Below are 20,850 nucleotides of genomic sequence, written 5' to 3'. Positions count from 1 at the left end.
TCCAGACTCAACACAAGACAGAGTCCAAAGCTCATGTTTCAATCACTGTGCTCTTTCTTGGGGGGTTGGTGGGGTGGAGGGGAATGGGTCTTAGTTCACTGTCAGCTGACTGTGTATTTTAAGCTGTAGAGAAGTGGTACCAGCTGGAGAACAGGGCTGACACCTGGTCTTCAGGAGAAAGTGAATTTGGCTCTTACAACATTGAAGAAGGTCATATTGGGCAACCAAAAGCTGTAAGCAAACGCTATCCCCAACTACGAGAACTGGGATTAACATCTGTTGTTAAATGTGACAGCAGGAAGTAGTATTTCCATGCCACTTTTAGATAAGTTGAGTTTGATTTGTTTCTTTCTTTCTTTGCTTGTTTTAGAGAGAAAGGATTTAATATATGTCCCCCAAAAAGTCTATACTTCAATTAGGGAGCATTTCAGATTCTGTCTTTTGAGAAAAACATTAAAATAAAAAAAACCCAGAAAGACGGAAGACTAAATTATCGAGCTAAGATTAGGTACAAAGAATCTGACATCTTTCGTTTGAAGAAAATAAAAACTTAAACTTCCTCCCCCTTCTTTCCCCAAATTTAATAAATCTGCCTTGAACTCACTGTCTGATTTGAATTCGAGCCAGTTTGTATCGGCATTGGCTAAGAAGTCTGAGAGGGGTCACTTAGCTACCAACAGGGAACACAGAAAATTCTTCAAGACACACTGACTCCTCCAGAGAGCAAAGGCAAAATTGTACCAATATGTCTGTTGTTTTTTCTTTCCCTTGCTCGACAGAAAACAAATTTATCTTGGAATGGGCAGCGTTAAATTTAACATTGGATCTCTTTGTGTTTCCAGGTCAAGTGGGAACACATATGCTCCCTACTGAGAAAAATAAACTGCAATGTATTTTTAGCATCTGTTGGAAGTACTTTCAGCTGAAGACATTCTGCAGGATCCAGTCTGTTTCACCGAAGGCTAAAGGATTTGCCACAGTGTCACCTAGAATTCCAGAGCTTACCCTGGGGGTCTGTAAGGAGCAGTGTCCATGACCCCCCTCCCTGGCCCACCCCCACCATTCTCAGTCCCAATCCTGGTGCAAACATCCTCTTTCTGACAAAAGGAAGGAAAACCATTCCAGTGAAAGTTTAATGAAAAACATCTGTGAAATAGTCATGACAAATGAAGCTAACTATAGCACACTTGGCATTTTAAGATGAAGCATGTCCAGGAGGAGGGAACAGGGAAGATGGGGAGCAGAGAGGCTGCACCCGCCTCCTTTTGTGCCTAATGCTGAAGGTAAGCCATGGACAAGGAGGAGCCATATGCTGTGTCTTTGTGAAAGGTGCCTATGGGTGCCTTTGTGTGCAGTGCACAAATTGTGCAGCCCCAGTAGTGGAGGTTTAGTTACTAGTCTGAAATGTAATGTTTGTTTGTGAGATTTGGTGTCAGTGAGACAAATGGTTTAAGACCTTGCTTCTGTCTGCACAGTTTTGATAAATATCTCCCATTTTCAAAAACAAATTTAGTTAACTGCTGGCTTTTAAATAAATGACACAAGGATATTGCATCCTCCTTGTGAAACATTGGATTTCTAAAATAGAAACAAAGTCTATGGTGACATAGTATAACACACATCATAAAGCATAGCATAGCATCAAAAAAGTGAAATCTTCTCCGAGAACTGTAATTTTGACTATTCTTATAATAAAGCCATGTATTTATTAAAATACAGGGAAGCTGAAGTTACCATTTGTGTTCTTCCTGCTATTTTATTACTCCTGTAGCAAAAAAGAGTTTGTTTACTCTTCTGTAAAATAGAACAATGAAATCGGATTCCCACCTCCTCTGCTTCATCCCATGAAATGGGAGGTGCCTTGGAATAAGGCCATGTCAGTATGAGGGACTATGAGGTGTCATAATAGAAGCATCCCAGTTGGTCATAACTTCATTGTTAATCCAATGAATATTTGCGTAAGGCCCTGTGCAGGGTGCCTGAATACAAGATAATTTGAGAAGATTCTGCCTCTGTTGTCTTTATCAGAGTGTAAAAATAAAGCCTTGTCTACTGTTGATTAAGGCAGTCTTCAAAAGCTGTGGTCCTGGGGCTGGCCTGGTGGCGCAGCGGTTAAGTGCACATGTTCTGCTTTGGCAGCCCAGGGTTCACCGGTTCAAATCCTGGGTGTGGACATGGCACCACTTAACAAGCCATACTCTGGCAGGCATCCCACATAGAAAGTAGAGCAAGATGGGCACGGATGTTAGCTCAGGGCTGATCTTCCTCAAAAAAAAATAATAAAATGAAAAGGTAAAAAGAAAAAGCTATGATCTTCTTATAAAATTAAAAAGATACTGTTTCAAAATTCCCAGCACAGATTGGATGAAAGTCTAGATAAAGCAGCAGCGGACTCCTGAGTTTTGTTCCTTTGTTCCCTAACTGCAGCGGCTCATCAGATGTTAAAGAACAATTTGAGGAAGTCCTTTTCTTCCTCTGTAGGGTAATATTGTTCTGCGGTCTTGGTGGTTCTTGAATACAATTATATGAACATATTTTACATTTTAAAAACTAAGAGTATTAAGTTTGTCTCTTAGGAGTTTGGGTTTTGTTCTAGTATAGAATAGTATTAAATCTGTTATTCTTCTTTGGCTTTTTTAAATAAGTTTTTTAAATAACAAGTTTAACACAATGTACAAATTAAATGAAAACATGCCTCAGATTAAACTGGAAAAGTTATAGGAGGCTTGTCCTAGCAGTTTAGGTTTGTAATGGAGGGAAAATAATTTTCCTTCTACGCTTCTGAGTTCTTGGCTGAGATGCCCGTAATAAAAGACAGATTAACAAGAAAAAAACAAACAGATGTTTATTAACTGTACACCTCATGGATACATGCGAGATAACTGGGGGAAAATGCATACCCCAAAGAGGTGGCTTAGAACTCTGGCTTAAAAAACCATCTTAAGGGCTGGCCCCGTGGCCGAGTGGTTAAATTCGCGCGCTCCGCTGCAGGCGGCCCAGTGTTTCGTTGGTTCGAATCCTGGGCGCGGACATGGCACTGCTCATCAAACCACGCTGAGGCAGCGTCCCACATGCCACAACAAGAAGGACCCACAACAAAGAATATACAACTATGAACTGGGGGGCTTTGGGGAGAAAAAGGAAAAAAATAAAATCTTTAAAAAAAAAACCATCTTAATAGGGAAAGGGGAGGGGACATGTAGGCCTCTTAGGGGAGAGTAAATGATTTTTAGGAAAGATGAATGGGCTCTTAGAAGAAGAGATGGGAGGAGTGATAGTTTGTGACAGAGTTTGTCTGGCTGTGGTGTCATTCCTGGTGTCTCTCCTCTCCTGTCATGAGTCAATCCTCCCTGGTTGACAACACTCCTGGGGAGGGGATCTACGACAATTGAGTTCCTTGTGGAGGATCTGCCTGTAGGCAGAAAAGGGGAGTTCAGAGAAAGCCTCTCCTCGCATTTGCTGTTTTTCAAGTGCCTATTGCTCAAAATAATCATATACCAAAGCAGCATATTTTGAGGTGGCGTGTCCTGCCTCCCCCAGGTTCCGTGCTGCATTTGGCATAGTCACACAGCCCTACTGCTTGTCCTTATTGTGTCCCAGGCTTCATCTCTGCAAAAACACTGAAGGTAACTGGGACAAAACTCTCCGCTGGTGTTTTTTTTTTTGTTAATTTTAATAGTCCCCTATTTACGGATGATATTCTTAAAATGGATAGCTTTATTTTTAAATCTCCTGGTATATAACATTAAATTTGTGATAGAAGATTATAGGGTGTGATTTTTAAAAATACATTTAATGTCCGGGGCCAGCCCTGTGGCACAGCGGTTAAGTGCGCACGTTCCGCTTCAGCAGCCCAGGGTTCACCTGTTCGGATCCTGGGTGCGGACATGGCACAGTTTGGCAAGCCATGCTGTGGCAGCCATCCCACATATAAAGTAGAGGAAGATGGGCACGGATGTTACCTCAGGGCCAGTCTTCCTCAGCAAAAAGAGGAGGATTGGCAGCAGTTAGCTCAGGACTAAACTTCCTCAAAAAAAAAAAAAATACAGTTAATGTGATGCATGACTTTTCGTATCTGTGTAAATTCACAATGGTCCCTTTAACTGTCCCCTGTCCCCCCAGCAGTGGGCTCCCAGCAGCTATTTGTCCATTGAGGCCCCACACTCCTGCCCTCAGTTAATTATATCCAAAGCAAGTAATTAATTGAAACTGGGGCAAAGTCCCTATCCTAGAAATCTGGAATTGGGATTGTAGGAGAGGAAAATAATTTTCCCTCTAACCTTCTGAGTTCTTGGCTAAGACCCCTGTAATAGAAGACAGATTAACAAGAGAAAAGCAAACAGAAGTTTCTTAACATGTATACCTCATGTATAGATGGGAAACATCCAGGGAAAAATGAGTAATTCAAAGTGGTGGCTTAGAACTCTGGCCTATATGGCATCTTCAGCTGCAGACATAAGAAAGGTGCGGAGGAGGCCAGTTAAGTGCAGGAGACGGAGGGTTGTTATGCACGTTCAAGTCAGAGCCTTCTCCATCGATGAGGGTCTGAAGTTGTCTCTGAGGCTTAACCTTTGTCCTTCCTGGTTGAGAGGGTAAGAGAGACACCTCTGTAAATTTATGTCCTGCTTTTAGGCAAATAGGGGAGGACAGGGAGCTTTTCTTGTGTCTGCTTCTCCTTAATTGCCTTCAGCTCAAAATAATCCTTATGCCAAAGCGGCATGTCAGTCTGGGGTGACATACTCTACTACCCTTCAGGACTATCCTATAGGAGAGTAGGAAAGTCATTCTTTCTGTGGGTCCTCACTTTAAATTGGAAACCATGAGCAGCCATCTCCAGATTGTCAGAGGTACTTGGGAGCAAAGGAAAGCCAGCTCACGAAGAAAGAAAAAGGCAGACATGAAATGATATCAGATACAAGAAAGAGAGTGTATTTCTTGGATTTCCAACAACGCTTTGGTTTCTTGCCTAGTATTCTTGAGTTTTAGCTACATTCTCTGCCCTAAAGACTTACAGTAAATCCTCTGCTTTTGCTAGAGCACCCTTGAATTGGTTTCTCTTCCTTGAAACCAAAAGACACTTAGCATAGAAATTTTTATGTGGAAGTAAGTTTGCAGGTTACAGACCATCAAAGAAAATTGTTATGTCAAAGCAGATGAGGTGGGAAGTGGGTAGTCCTGGAAACAAAGGAGGTTTGGTAAAGTGTGTTCAGTTCGTGCAGCTTTTCAAGGAAGTGGAATGAAAGCAAGAAGGAGAGAGGCTTCAGGCCAAGGTTGCCTAGGCAAAAGCAGACAGAGAAAAACAGTAAGAACACAATTACATACCACAAGCCTTTCTGACCACAGCCAGCCATCTAAGACTGCTCAAAATCAGTCTAAAAAGCCTGTAAAAAAACACAAATCAATACAACCAAATTCTGTATTGTAACCACTTGAAAATAAGATTAGTGTGTTTACCGAGAAAATGTATACTCTTGGCAATTAGAATGGGAAGATCTGGGAGAAACCAGAGGTGCTGAGGACTTCAACCCCAGAACCTCAGCTTTAACTCCCCAAACCTTCATTTGCGTCCCTTGCATTCACCCCACTGCAGAAACGTGATGAGACCTGCCCCCGCTGTAAAGCAGGTCAGCTCAAATCACCCTGGGAACACAGGTGCCATTTCATGATACATGAGAGGAAAAAAGTGCCATCATAAGCTAAAGAAAATGACAAACCGGGGAAATATATTCAATAGTCACGCACCGCATAACGACATTTTGGTCAACAACAGACCACGTATACAACAGTGTTCCCATACGATGACTGCCATCTAGCCAAGGGGTGCAGTAGGCTATCCCATTGAGGTTTGTGTGAGTTCTGTAGGGGAGGGAGAAATTTTCCTCTACCCTTCTAGGTTCATCTGGCTGGTCTAAGAAGTAAATTGGCATGAGGCAGATTAACAGGAGAAAAACAAAAGTTTAATAACATGTGTACATGGGAGAAACCCAGGAAAACCCTGCAACTCACCAAAAAGGCCGAAGCCCTCATCTTAAATACCATCCTCAGCTAAGGACAAAAGAATATTTTCAGGGTGAGGAGAGTCAGGGACTTCAAAGGGAAGGAAGGCAATTCACAGGTAGGTAAAAAGGAGAAAATATTTGGAAAAGAAGAGTTTGGCCATGCAGAAACAGAAGAACACAGAGGGGAGCCCAACAAACAGGCTTTTCTAGGTTCCTCCCTCCCCACTGTCTGGTTCATGTTATACTAAGGTGATAGCTTGCTTCCCGAGACAGGATTTTTTATTTGAATTCTTTTAGGCAGTTAAGGGGGAGGTAACAGGTAAAACTTTCTAAGTCTTTTGTTTCTTAAAAATAATCTGCCTGGGGCCGGCCCGGTGGCGCAGTGGTTAAGTTTGCACGTTTTGCTTCTCAGCGGCCTGGGGTTCGCTCGTTTGGATCTTGGGTGTGGACATGGCACCGTTTGGCAAGCCATGCTGTGATAGGCATCCCACATATAAAGTAGAGGAAGATGGGCACGGATGTTAGCTCAGGGCCAGGCTTCCTCAGCAAAAAGAGGAGGACTGGCAGTAGTTAGCTCAGGGCTAATCTTCCTAGAAAAAAAATAAATAAAAAATAATCTGCCCAAAGTAATCCTTGTGTTAAAGAGACACATTTTGGGGTGGCAAATTTTGTTCCCCTGCAGTACACCCTATGATGTTCTCGAAAGGACGAAATTGCCTAATGACACGTTTCTCGGAACGTATCCCCATGGTTAAGCGATGCATAACTGTATGTTACTATATAGGGGTTATATTGAAGATATATAAGGAATTCCTACAAATCAGTTTGCAAATGATGAATATCATAATAGAAAAACAGGTAAAGAAAACAGTTTACGTTAGTAGAAATACACATGGATGATAAATATGTGAAAAAAATAGTTTAACCTCACGAGTACTCAAAAGTAATGCAAATTGAAATAGGATACCATATTTAACATATTAAATTGGCATAGCTTTTTAAACATACATATCCATGGAAGAATAGGGAAAAGGATTGCTCTCGGGTATTACAGCCAGGAGTATATTGGCACAACTTTGTTCAGAGCATTTAATAATATGCAGCAAAAACCTAAAAATATGTTCTACTCTCAGGAGTTGTTCCAAGGAAATGGAGATGCACCCAAAGGTCCACATACAAAGATATTTAGTGGGGAAAACTGAAAACACCCTGAATTTCCAACAGTAGAGTAATGATTGGTTAGGTAAATGTTGGCATACGTATATGATAGAATCTATGTAGCCATTAGAAATTGTTTTCCAAGAAAATTTAATAACTTTCAAATATACCTATGTTGTAACATTGCTGAAAATTTCAAGATACAGTTATTCATATAAAGCATGACCTTACTTTGATGTAGCTACGTCATACCTATATGTATGTGCGTGTGTGTGTAAATGTACATTCATAGAAAAAAGCTGAATATATATGCTTCAGATTGTCAGCAGTTTTTATCTCTGCATGCTAGAATTACGACAATGTTATTTTCTTCCTTCTTTGTTTTCCAAATTTTTTATAGTAGGTATTATCTTAATTATTAGAATAAGTTATAATTCAAAAGAAAATCATGCAAAAAGAACATATATTTTGTTTAGGCAATCACAAGAAGCGCTTGTTATTTTTAATGTTATATTTCTGTATTTCCATTTGTGATTTGCTTGAGAGCAAAGATGATCACGAGGAAATCCCCATCTTTCCTGGAATATCAATCTAAGCTTCCTTGTTGGTCTTCATTCAACCCTTATCCAACATGTGCAGTTTCTCCAAGTTAATTGCATAAAACTCATAAAATTGGGGATTTTTAAATACATTTCAGTGTCGGGAATATGGTTGCCTAGTATTACAATACCAAAGATACCCAGAACTCTCACTTTTAGCTGCAAAATTATTTTAAACTTGGGGCCGGCCCGGTGGTGCAGCGGTTAAGTTCTCACGTTCCACTTCGGGGGTTGGGGTTCACTGGTTCAGATGCCCCGTGCAGACCTACACACCACTTATCAAGCCATGCTGTGGCAGGCGTCCCACATATTAAAAAAATAGAGGAAGGTGGGCACGGATGTTAGCTCAGGGTCAGTCTTCCTCAGCAAAAAGAGGAGGATTGGCAGCAGATGTCAGCTCAGGGCAAATCTTCCTTAAGAAAAAAAAAAATTGAAGGAGATGAAGTTCTGGAAATGGTTTATTTGCTTCACTTTAATCCTGGGAAAGAGTTTTCTGCCCCACCTCCCTTTTTTGACACGAGATTTCTCTTGCCTCTCCTCTGTGTTCTGCGGAGCTGGGCATTGGAAAAGTAGGCAGATGCCTAAGGGCATCAAGGTCAACAGCAGGTGAGGAGACCAAGAGTCCCAAAGGAGAATTCAAGGTGGGAGAGGGAGTCTGAGCCTAATGGCCCATATCATATTCTAGTTTGCTTTCGCTTGACATTTGAATGGAGGACAGTGTTTAATGTCTTGTCCGCGTTAATACAAGTATGCAACCTGAAGACCCCGCATGTAGGAATTTAAGGCACTGCCAGAGGCTGAGTGAGGAGATACCTTTGGGCAATAGTGCCTTTCCATCAATCATCTAAGTTAGGTGAACTCTTATTTAAAAGTTTCATAACCAAGTGGTGGTAAAAATCACTTTGCAACTAGAGTGACCTCTCTACCCGACCTCACTTTGTGGCTCTGGGTGAGTCGCATAGCCACCCTGATTCTAATTCCATCAACCAGTAAAGGAAGGAGTTGAATTACATCAGATGCTTAATTTGGAGTCTGACAGTGTGCATCAGCAAGTCCATGAATGTGGGAAATTATAGCAAAATTATATGCATTTTTCTAGGGAGAAGATCCGTAGCTTTCATCAGTTCTCAATTTTTGAATCCAAAGAAATTATAGCCCCATGAATTGTATAATCTTTAAATTCCATTCAATATTAATATATATGCATATTTTGGACAGCATAGATATCTTCCCAATTTTTACCTGATTAGAGAACTTGATTTTATACCACGTTAAGTTTACTCAGACTTCATGTTGGTGAGGCCAGACTCCAATGTGAGGCGAAGATCATTATTTCCTTTCGTTTATAAGGAATTTTGCTACAGGAGGGGTCTGTATATGTACACGTATGAAAGAGCTACAAAATTCAAAAAGCTTATTAAATCTCTTCTATTTTATGTCAGTGATGGAAATTTTGCAATTATGTGAAATGAGACATGATTTTCTAGTTTAGTTGATCTAATTAAGATCTTTTAAAATGAATGTATGTTAAGAACGATGTAACACAGTGTTATCACTATATGATCCTGATGCTGACCTTAGTATAATGTTTTTAAAGACTATATTAGTATATAATAATAAATAATATTTATTTTTAGATACATAAATAACTAAATATAAATAATAATATATAACAATATATAAATAACTATAATGAACTCAGAATCTTGAAATTTTCATTCCCGGCTTGATGTCAGTGATCCAAAATATCTATTCACATCAGTCTCTCTGACATTTACCTGTTCTTTCAAGAGATGGCATTAGAAGTGACTTGATGATGATGTGGGCACCTAGCATTTTGGTGCTCTGCAAGCTGACTTCAGATATATTGGGAAATTCTGTCTGGGAACAAACACGGGCAGTGTCTCTGCCAGGGGCACTGAATCAACGTGACAGAGCACAGTCCTCTTTCCCAACCAACCAAGCTGGGCACCCGGAGCTGACCTCGCTGCTGCTGGGTGCTCTGCAGTGATGTCTTACGTGTGACAGAGACCGTAACCACTACACAAAAGAGCAACCTGGCCCTGCAACTGCGGAGAGCAGTTTGCTCTTATTTTTGAAGTGGTTAACTTTGGATTGTTAGAGCGCCTCTAAAGGTCTTACAGAGGGTTTAAATTCTGTCATTTCATTTCTAGATTCCTCATCTCTTTGAGTTTTGAAAATATCACTAGCACTTGTTTTATGTGCAGTTTTGGCCCCCAAAGAATTCAGTCAATTTGCAATAAAGACTGAAATAAAATAGTTAAAAGAATTATGAGACAACTAGATAAACAAAATTTGGTATATCCATACAATGAAATAGTCTTAACTAGGAAGGAAATTCTGACACATGCTATAACATGGCGGAACCTTGAAGGCATCATGCTGAGTGAAATTAGCTGGACACAAAAGAACAGATATTGTATGATCCACTTCCATGAGGTTCCTAGACTGGTCACATTCATGGAGACAGAGAGTAGAATGGAGGTTGCCGGGGGCTGCGGGGAGCAGGGGAATGAGGAATTATTGTTGAATAGGTACAAAGTTTCAGCTTGGGAAGATGAAAAAGTTCTGGGGATGGATGGTGGTGATGGTTGCACAACCATGTGAATGTACTAATGCCACTGAACTGTACACTTAAAAATAATTAAAATAATAAATGTTATCTTGTATATATTTTACCACAGATTTTAAAAATCCATTGAATTAAAAAAAAATTATGAGACAATACAGGAAATTTGAACACTGAGTGAATATGGAATGATATAAAGAAAGTATTGTTCAGTTGTTCTTGTTTTTTTTTTAAAGACTATCTTTTAGAGGTACTAATGAAATATTTAGAGATAAAATGATATGCTATCTGTCATTTGGGTAGAGATGAAACAGTTTTGACTATGAGTTGATTAAATTTACAGAGAGAGAAAGAGAAAAAAAGATCAAGGCTATATAAGCATGTATTGCTGTTAACTTTATGTAAGTGAAATCAAAATATGGATTATAGATTTTTTTAACAAAAATGCACTATCCCTTATATTATTATCTATACTTTTTTGGTTTTCCTGAAATATTCCATATTTTTCAAAACTTTTCTTATTACTTTGATTATAAACATCTTAGTACGTTTTCCATTGTCAGTACTATATTCTATAAGCTATACACTTCCAGAAAGCATTGACTGTTCTTCTGGATGATCTTTCAGCCTAATCAATAAACTTAGGGACTTATTTGAGATCCTACAGAAAACGTAAATTATTCCTTTGGAGTCTTATTCCAGTGTCATTATTTTTGAGGAGTCACTTTTTTCTTACTATGCAACTTTGCTAGGTGAAAAAAAAAATGGCATAACATCACCATAGAATCTGCCTAAACACTAACACAAACTTAATACTAATATAATTTAGTTTCATCCATACTGAGAGTGAACAGATGTATGTATTCTCTAAACTATGTACTCCTTGAGAACAAAATCCGTGGTTTTTTTAAAGTAGGAAATAATGAGTACTAATAAATATTTGACTAAGAACAGAATGCCCAGGACTCCATTTTTGGAATTCCTGTGCTGACCTGTAAACCATCGTCATATACTTGGCAAAGAAGTCTAGATGTATTATTTTAACTCTTACAAAGCATGGATTGTTGGTAATTTAAAATAAAGCCCCTCACTCACTTCATCCCAGTTGTGATGGCCTTTGTATTATTCTTGAAAATCTGGAGCACTTTCCTCTTACAGTTCCCTCTGGAAATCTCTCCTAAGATGTTTGCATGAACTCCTTCCCTGCTTTTTCTTGTAACTTTCCTGGAGACCTTCTCCAACCACCCCAACTAAATTTGATCCCTCTCCCGCTCCGTTTAACTGTCTATCTCTTTACCCATCTCTTCCTACCTCCTCCCCAAGTGCTTATCATTACCTGGTGTATATTGGTTTGCTGTCTGTTCCCCACACACGACTATAACTTCATAAAGACAGGGAATTTTTTTTTCACCCCTGAATAACCTAGGCCTTGGCACACGGTAGGTCACAACTGAATATTTATTGAATCAATGAATGGACAAAGAGTTGAAAAGGAACATACGGTTGAAGAGAGTCTAACTTTTAGCTAGAACAATGAACTTCAGTCATATCTTCAGCAACTTCCATGGGACACTCATGGAATTTAATTACATGTATTAAATATATTAAATCTTCAAAGCACAGTATAAATAAGTCTTTTAATACCTCCATGAAACAGATGCTAATACTCCATTTTATAGATGGCAAAATGAAAGCACAAAAACGAAATCCCTAAAGATCGATGAGTGAGTCAATGTCAGAGCTAGATTTAGAGAATTTTGAATATTTAGTCTCAAGCAACTGACTCCCGAAAGTCATTTGTCTATATCTTGTGCTTGTTACAGCTCATTTAAAAGCGTTTACTATTCCTGAATTTGAAAGCCTCTCAGGTAAGAAATTGGCTTGTTGTGACAGTAGGTGGTGACTCAGTTACTGTAAATCTTCTTTCAAGAACTCGTTCTCCATCTATATCCAGCACTTCACAAAGTAAGTTGCTGTCTTGGCAGAAATATATGGTCTGTAAGTAAGTTACCAATTAGTTTCATTATGCTTGTGCCTCATTTAATTTTAAAATGGATTCCTCCACCCAAATCGATTGCAAAAGCAGGGGAAACCCTTTATGCAGTGTCTGTAAAAGATTTTCTCAAAGTCTAATTGTACTTTTGATTCTTCAGACATTGCTGGAAATTATATGATCCCAAAATTCAGTACACCAGAAGGGTCACACAACCCCGTTTTCTTCGAGAAGTCTCTTTTTATATAAGGACAGTGGTTCTCAAACTGGGCTACATTTAAGAATCACCTGGAACATTTATCTATACTGATGCTAGAATCGCACCCCCAGGAATACTGATTAATTTGGTCTGGGGTGTGACCTGGACATGGTGATTTTTTTAAAGAAGCTTCTCAAGTGCAGCCAAGATGGAGACTTTTGTAGCAAAGTGTCAGTTCATGGATCTTCCGACACGACCTGAGAATGAAATCCGAGGAGAAAAACGAGAGGACCATGGATATAATGATTTTTAGATTTCTCTGTAATTCCAGATAATGTACACTATTTCAAAATTGTTAATATCTTATGGTATTCTTCACCCTGGGGTTATTTTTCAGAAGGATCTAGCTTTACGTATCTAAGATTTAAGTGAAATTGGTCTAAGATGAAAAGGATGTCAAGGTGACAACAACTGGGATAAAGTGTATGAAACATTCCTTAAAATGTAACAAGCTATAAAAATGTGAGATACAATTATTATTCATCAAAATTTTGACATGCTACATGAGCCATACAGGACCAAAGTGGTCATTTATATGATATAAACTGCCTCCAAAATAATTTTTAGTGATAAACAAAATTCACTCAAAATGTGTCTACTTTTATTTTGGAGACATCGTGTCTTCATCATCAATCACTCTCACTTGCAGAAAAAAATGGATTTAGTTTTTCATGCCTGAAAGTTTTACCCATTCTAATACCTATAGCTTAAAGTAAAACAGAACCCTATTGTAACACACTAATTGCGGCTGACAATTCAGATCCCTCTATAACGAAACCATTATGAAGAGTTACACCCATATATGGTCTTCGTTTGTTTTCTATCGTGTTCTCCCACTTGGTACTTATTTGGTTTGCTTGCTTATTTAATTGTGAGTGTTAACAAAGGCAACATAGAAAAATACAAATGAGGAAAAAATTACTGAAAAAGGAATGCTTTTTCAGAAATCATTGAGAAAAAACACATGACCTCAGCTCTTTAAGAGCAGGACTAGAAATTCTGCCTCCATCAGTGGCTCATCCTTGGCATCTCGTTTGGTGCTTCCAGAACCCGTTCTCCTGGGTCCCTCCCTCCCTTCACTGGCTGCGGGTCTTGGGTTTCTTGTCACTTGATGACTTAACCTCTTTGAAAGAGTTCTTTTCCCCTGCTTTGCTCCAGGCTGTTGGGTTTGCTTTTTGGGAAGGTTCTCTGAAGCAACAAAGCTGGTGTCATTCAGCACTCCTTTGTAAACGCTCCCTTAATTCCTCCGGTTGAGTCTGGCTCATTGGGTGTTGCCCATAAAAAACAGTGACTTTTGTAATCACAATTAGAGCTGGGTGGTGTGACTAATCAGTCAGTTCACTGCATCTCTGTTATCTTTAGTGAGGTGAGTCTGTTTCAACGTGAGCTTTATGTTCAGATGTCACTCCCTACCTCATGTTCAAATCGATATTTGTTCCAGACTCCAGATGTTAAAAAAAAAAGAGGGGGCTATTTGTTTTCTTTCTAAAAACGTGTTCTATATGCCTTGTCAGGAGTGGAACTAAGTGCACAGGAATTTGGAGACATTCCATAATGCTAGCTCACTATCCAGAATTCACAGGGCAGGGAAGCCATATTTGAGGAAGATTAGCCCTGAGCTAACATCTGCTACCAACCCTCCTCTTTTTGCTGAGGAAGACTGGCCCTGAGCTAACATCCGTGCCCATCTTCCTCTACTTTATATGAGGGATGCCTACCACAGCGTGGCTTGTCAAGCGGTGCCATGTCTGCACCCGGGATCCGAACCAGCAAACCCCGGCCCACCAAAGTGGAACATGTGCACTTGACCACTGTGCCACAGGGCCGGCCCTGTTCAGCCATTTATATCAGTTTCAATTTGAGAATTTTTTTTTTAATACTTTGGTTTATAATCCAATAAATCCTTCTTTATTTCTTTTCTTGCTCAAATTTTCCAGCTTTGGCCACCAGTAGCTCTTGCAATTGTTTCCTTGTCCCTTTGACATACGCCTTCATTATGGGCTTTTTTTTTCTTTTGAGCGCTTCCTTGATTTCTGGCTCTACAAGATGCTCCAGGTTCATCGCATATATTTCCTGCCCCACTTCTAGAATCAGTCATATCTCTAAGGAGCCCTGGTTCCTTTTGTCGGAGAATGGTAGTAGAAATCAAGATCTACGGGCCGGTCCGGTGGGGCAGCAGTTAAAGTTAGCACATTCCGCTTCTCAGCAGCCCAGGGTTCGCCGGTTCGGATCCCGGGTGCAGACATGGCACTGCCTGGCAAAAGTCATGCTGTGGCAGGTGTCCCACACATAAAGTAGAGGAAGATGGGCATGGATGTTAGCTCAGGGCCAGTCTTCCTCAGCAAAAAGAGGAGGATTGGTAGCAGATGTTAGCTCAGGGCTCATCTTCCTCAAAAAAATAAATAAATAAATCAAGATCTGGGTGACAAATATGCTCATTGTTACTCTGGGGTGCCTTTGCTTCTCAGCTGAAAGAGAAAGAAACTATATGTGCGTATACTAACCCATGTATCTACATATATCCATAAATATTTCTATATGTAACCGTTTGTATCTATGTTAAGCAAAACAGGAGTTCATACAGATGTCTCTAACTCTAATTCATTACCACATTGATCATTCCAACCACCTTCTCTTGCTTCAACAGTGAGTAGCCTGGCTCCGACCATCCACCACCCCTTTCCTTAATTGTTCAGTTCCAGTATACACGTATAGCAGTATCTGAACGTTTGCTAACCTGTACCCCTGTGGGAGGCAACCTTATCAACTAGGGTTTTCTAGAAAGTCTGGAAGACATTATTCTGGATGGCCATGAGCCTGATATCATGCAACAGCTCTGGTGCTGAGCAGGAAGGGGCAAATTGATAAGGGAAGACGGGTAACGGTCTCTACCATGGAATGCATTTCAGTGGCAGCTCAGGGAAGAGAAAAATACAGTGGTTTATTTTGAATTTTAGCTGAATTTCTATGAAAAGGTAGGTTGTTTTCTTCCTCAGACTGCAACTTTTTGACACAACGCTCGTTTCCTTATTTTGCCGTAGCACGAGTCCCATCTTCTTTCAGCCTCCAAAGCCGTCAGTCGTCCTGGACAGAAGTCAGAGGAGCAACCTTATTGGGTACATCATAAACTGCGAGGTGAGAGGGCACAGCAGGATAATGAGGTGGTGAGGGATGGATGGATGGAAGCATCCGCTAGTTATTGAGCAGCTGAAGGTGGCACAGATTGTAAACAGGCGCTGCCTGATCCAAGACATCAATACAAGGGAAAAGAAACATGGGCGATGGGATGGGCTTTTACAGTTGACTATTAATGAGGCCCCCCCACAACTTGGACGAGTCTGTGCCCCATCACTAATCTGTTACCAAAGTAGCTGTCAATGTGCCATTTTCATCCAATGGCGGTTGGCAATTCTCAAAACAAACCATTCCACACCCACTCTCCAAACCTGATCTGATAGCCAAGAAGCGTTATGCCAATATATGGGAAACGGCGAGCAACTCTACACCGGGAAATCTAAACTTCTCCCTATCAGATGAGGCGACTCAGAGTTTAAGATTCTTCAAGAGAGGAAATGACATGATAGAAGGAAAGGGGCTTTGGAGACCCTCTCCTCTGGGTTTGAATCCCAGCTCTGCCATTTAACAGCTGTGCAACCCTGAGCAAATTTTTGCTGTTGTTTGTGTTAAATTGATATTAAAATACCAAATTATTAAATATAATTTATCCAAATAGCCAAACGATATATTTTATTAATATTTAAAGTGATATGTGACAAAACCCACAGAATTTTATAGCACAAAGAATGAACCTAATGTATGTAAATTTACGAACCATTTAGGAGGTCAAGGGAATTCCAGGATGGAATGCAGAATGTGACAAAACTATCTGTACTACAATGTATGAAATAACTTCGCTGCGCGGTGAGGGGGCAAAATGTTAACCTAAGTGACTTTGGAAATGAGTGGAATCTGTTAGACTGCAGGCAAAAGAAACTGTATGTCAACACTGCACTCTACTTGGAAGTGGAACGTGGAATTTCCAGTAAGTGTCCTTAAGGGAGGGGTGGGCCTTTCTCTTCATTCTTCTTCTTTCCTGCTGAATAGAATAGGACATGACGTCCAGGTGGAACACCCGTCTTGGACCACAACCAGGTGGCAGACAAGGGTTGAGAATGATAGAAACAAAAAATAGAAGAAGCCTATGTTCCTCTCCCAATTGTGGAGCCACCATACCAGCTAATTTACATGGAATGAAAAAGAAACTTCTGTCTTGTTTACCTTGCTCTTATTTTGAATTTCCTTTCACAGATTAATCCCAACTACATAGATTTTCCTTGTATCTTTTACTCCCTGCCTTTTATCCCTCCACCTCAGTCCCTCAGAAAATGAGGGTACATAACTTTTCATGGTATAGAGTTATACCATGTAAGGGGGCTCCTTGTAAGCCCCCACATTCTGAGATATTCTTAAGCACTTAACTGTAGCCAACAAAAGGGGTGCATAAAGTGGACTCTTGTTCACAAAAAGATTATGCCCTTGCATGGAATAACAATTGATCGGTAGCATAATTTGCATTAACTCATCATCTAGCCAAAAGAGTTTTTTAAATGATCCAAACAGTATAAATTTCGCTTTTGTTTCGTTTGTATCAAAATTCTACACTTTCTGCATTTGAGGAGAAATGCCAAGAAGTATAACCTTTAAAAATGTAAAGTAACTAAAATATACAACTATATACTGGGGGGATTTGGGGAGAAAAAGCAGAAAGAAAAAAAAAAGAAAAAAGAAGATTGGCAACAGTTGCTAGCTCAGGTGCCAATCTTTAGGAAAAAAAAAAAAAAGGAAAGCAACACAAAATAAAAACACTAACATGCTGTTTTGGAAGGTGGTAAGTTTGGGGTCTAAGACAATGGAAATATTTAGAAACTAGTCATTTATGACTAGCATGCTGTTTTTCTTTTAAGTATTTCCGTAAATAGGCACTAATAGTCTGACATCTCTCTATCTTTCTTGTCTCCTCCCTCCCGGACTTTGGAAGTTATACTGAACTTAAGAATTACTTGTCTGTTCATAGAATGATAGAGCAGAAAAGGAAGATGGCAGTTAATAGTTGCTAGGTGTCCCTTTCAAAATGGTTACCTAGCAACAGTTGGAGCCTGTAGCTACAAGGAGTGGTACCAGTACAGTTAAAGGTTGCTTGAGCTACATAGTTGCTCCACTGAAAATCTCATCAGTATGGTTTTTAAAATAAGAATCACATTTTGGGGTCATGTGGGCTGATGCACAACTGACCATCTGTTTTATTTGTTTTGTCTCAACCTCTGACAAGAGGAATGTGCTTGCTGTGTTTACAGAAAACCACTTAGGTTGTGGAAAAAAAATCTGACAGAATTTGTTGCTAAAACAAAAATCTCTCTCAAAGTTCCTAGATGCCAGGGATAGCAAATAGGCAAATCTATAAACAGATTTTTTTTTTTAACCCAAAGTCCACTTTTATGTAAGAAAATTAATGGTTTACTTAAACCCACAAAATAAGTTTGAAGAGTTTAAACGAGTATTAAATAAAATAATTTTCACTCAAGTTAAATATCGTTCTAAGATCACTCAAACTGAGCCAGCCTCCCCTGTTTCATCGGCGTACATTCAGTTCCAGGAAACTAAGACAAAATCTATTAAAGGAGAAACACAGGATGTATTACAGTGGTTGTGGTATTTGATATATATATCCTGTCATTAGGCTGCACCTTTGTTTCCTTTGTGTTAAGCCTCTCTCTTTGTTTACACCAACTTTCTATCTGTCTTTCAAAATCATAAAAATATTTCATCTGTATGATTTCTCCATAAAGTCTTTGGAGCTCTAACATCTCAAAAGGAAAATTCTCAATAAGGTTTAAATGCACATCACCTATGCTGTGTGGGTTAGAAAGGAGATTCTATTAAAAATCAAATTTTTAGGCACTCAAGTAGATATTTGTACACCAATGTTCATGACAGCATTATTCACAATAACCAAAAGGTAGGAAAATCCAAGATGAGCAGATAAACAAAATGTGGCATATATAAAAAATAGAATAGTATTCAGCCCAAAACAGGAATGAAATTCTGACACACGCTCCAACATGGACAAACCTTGAAGATACTATGCTAAATGAAATAAGCCAGACACAAAAGGCCAAAGAGTGTAGGTTTTTCTTATATGAAATACGTAGAGTGGTCTAATTCATAGAGATAGAAGGGAGAAAAGGTCACCAAGGATTGAGGGGGTCAGGAAATGGAGAGTTATTGTTAATGGATACAGAGTTTCAGTTTTAGAGAAGAAAAATTTGTGGAAATGGATAGTGGTGATGGTTGCACAACATGGTAAATGTAGTTAATGCCAGTCAATGGTACACCTAAAATGGGTTAAAATGGTAGATTTCAATTATGTACATTTTACCAGAATAAAAAAATTTAAATGCATTTATTTAGTCCAGACCAAATATTAACAATGCTCTGATTTTCCCTTGTGCTCCAGTGTCCTGATGGGAGATAATTACAGGGAGAGAAAAGTCTGCTGTGGGTATTGTGTAATGTGCACCCAAGTACAGAAGAATAAACCACGCCGTTATCCAAAGAGTAAAATCCTGCCTGATTCTTGCTGGGAATTCTGACATCGGTTGAAACAAAACTTAAAAAAAAAAAAAAAAACAGTCAAAGAATGACTCTTTTGAAGAGAGAAGGGGCTGGCAACACATATTCTAACAAATACCCATTGTATTGTTTCTTGTTGGCCTTTTTTCATCTATGGCCAGACATTTCTTAAATTTGTCTATCCTGAAGAATTTAATAAAATGTATTTTAAAAATGAGCTAGACTTGAAATTATATTCTACTATTGCTTCCCCTAAGCAGAACTTTCCTAACCATATGTGGCTTATATAATTGATCCTATTCAGCAGCATAATTACAGTATTAGAATTGCGTGGTTTTTTTTCATCTGGGCCCTAGGCTGAGACAGTGCAGTAACTGTTTTATATAGATTCTCCAATTTTAATTACAGTGCCTTGAGTTAGTCAGGATGGACCTCAAAGGAAGACCAAATGAGAATTGGGGGCTGTTCTGAGTCACAAAATTACAATGTGTAATTTTAATAAAGAAGACATTTCATTTTAAAGCATGATTTTAATCTTTTCATATACATTTTCTTGAATATTTTTCCCCATTGCAAAAGTAAAGTGTATCTATTATAGAAAAAATGAGAAATACCTAATATACCCCCATAGTTGAACGGCCACACAGAATTCTATCAAAGAAGCATGGTGAGCCAGCATGTCTGCCTCTAACGGTGCTGCGCTGGTTATGTGTCATTAGCTGCAGCCTGTTTCCTCCAGATTCATTCCCCTGACCTCTGTGCTGCTCTACCCTCTTAGCGGCTGACCCTTGTACATTGTGTCACTCAGGTTTCCTGCCTACATCTCTGGCACCCCAAAGAAGAAGCTACTTCCCAGAAGAAATACAGTGTCTTATTTGGGGTTCCTCTGACAGCAGATCTTGCAACAAGTACTTGAATGCAAGTAGTCTATTTGGGAAGTGATCTCAAGAAACAGCGGTAGGGAAATGAGGAAGTAAGACAGGGAGGAGAAGAAAACAAACAAAAGGGCACATTGTCAAGCCAGCCCTGATGGCCTAGCAGTTAAAGTTTGGCATGCTCCACTTCAGTGGCCCAGGTTCAGTTCCCAGGCATGGACCTACACCGCCTATCTGTCAGTAGCCATGCTGTGGCAGTGGCTCACATAGAAGAGCCAGAAAAATTTACAACTATGCACAGCTATGTACTGGGGCTTTGGAGAGGAAAAAGGAAGAAAAAGGAGGAAGACTGGCAACAGATGTTAGCTTAGGGTGAACCTTCCCCTGCAAAAAAAAAAGAGAAAAAGGGCATGTTGTCAAGCAAGTCACCCTTATGGGCAACGGGTTTAATCTCTCAGGAGAAATCTTGGAAACAGAGAAGAATATGCAGCTGAGAGCACCCTTCGGGTGGGGAGTAGGGGTATTTATCACTGATTCCTATCCATCATGGACTGAGGCCTGGCCCCCGGGTGAGTGTACATGAACATGTAAGGATGGGGGCCTTCAGGAAGGATGCTGTGTATTGGGTCATGAAGACACAAGAAGAGCAGGGAAAGGTCAAAAGAGTCAAAGAGCTGCACAATGATGCTGAAGTAAGCTCTGGACTGGGCCCATTGATTTCCCCAAAGATGTTGCTGGAAGGACAGT

At 39.7% G+C, this 20,850-nt stretch overlaps 1 long non-coding RNA gene across 1 annotated transcript; it reads left to right on the top strand.

The window, feature by feature from the left end:
* On the top strand, window positions 1–19,563 carry LOC124231753 (uncharacterized). Its single transcript, XR_006886668.1, has 4 exons — window positions 1–1,283; window positions 15,640–15,733; window positions 16,438–16,640; window positions 19,113–19,563. It is a non-coding gene; the product is annotated as an uncharacterized LOC124231753 (long non-coding RNA).
* The last annotated feature ends 1,287 nt before the right edge of the window (window positions 19,564–20,850 follow it).

This window comes from Equus quagga, chromosome 22, assembly GCF_021613505.1.
Source record: "Equus quagga isolate Etosha38 chromosome 22, UCLA_HA_Equagga_1.0, whole genome shotgun sequence".
NCBI classification, from domain to species: domain Eukaryota; kingdom Metazoa; phylum Chordata; class Mammalia; order Perissodactyla; family Equidae; genus Equus; species Equus quagga.
Note: the sequence above shows the minus strand (reverse complement) of the source record. Positions and strands in the feature narration are given on the sequence as shown.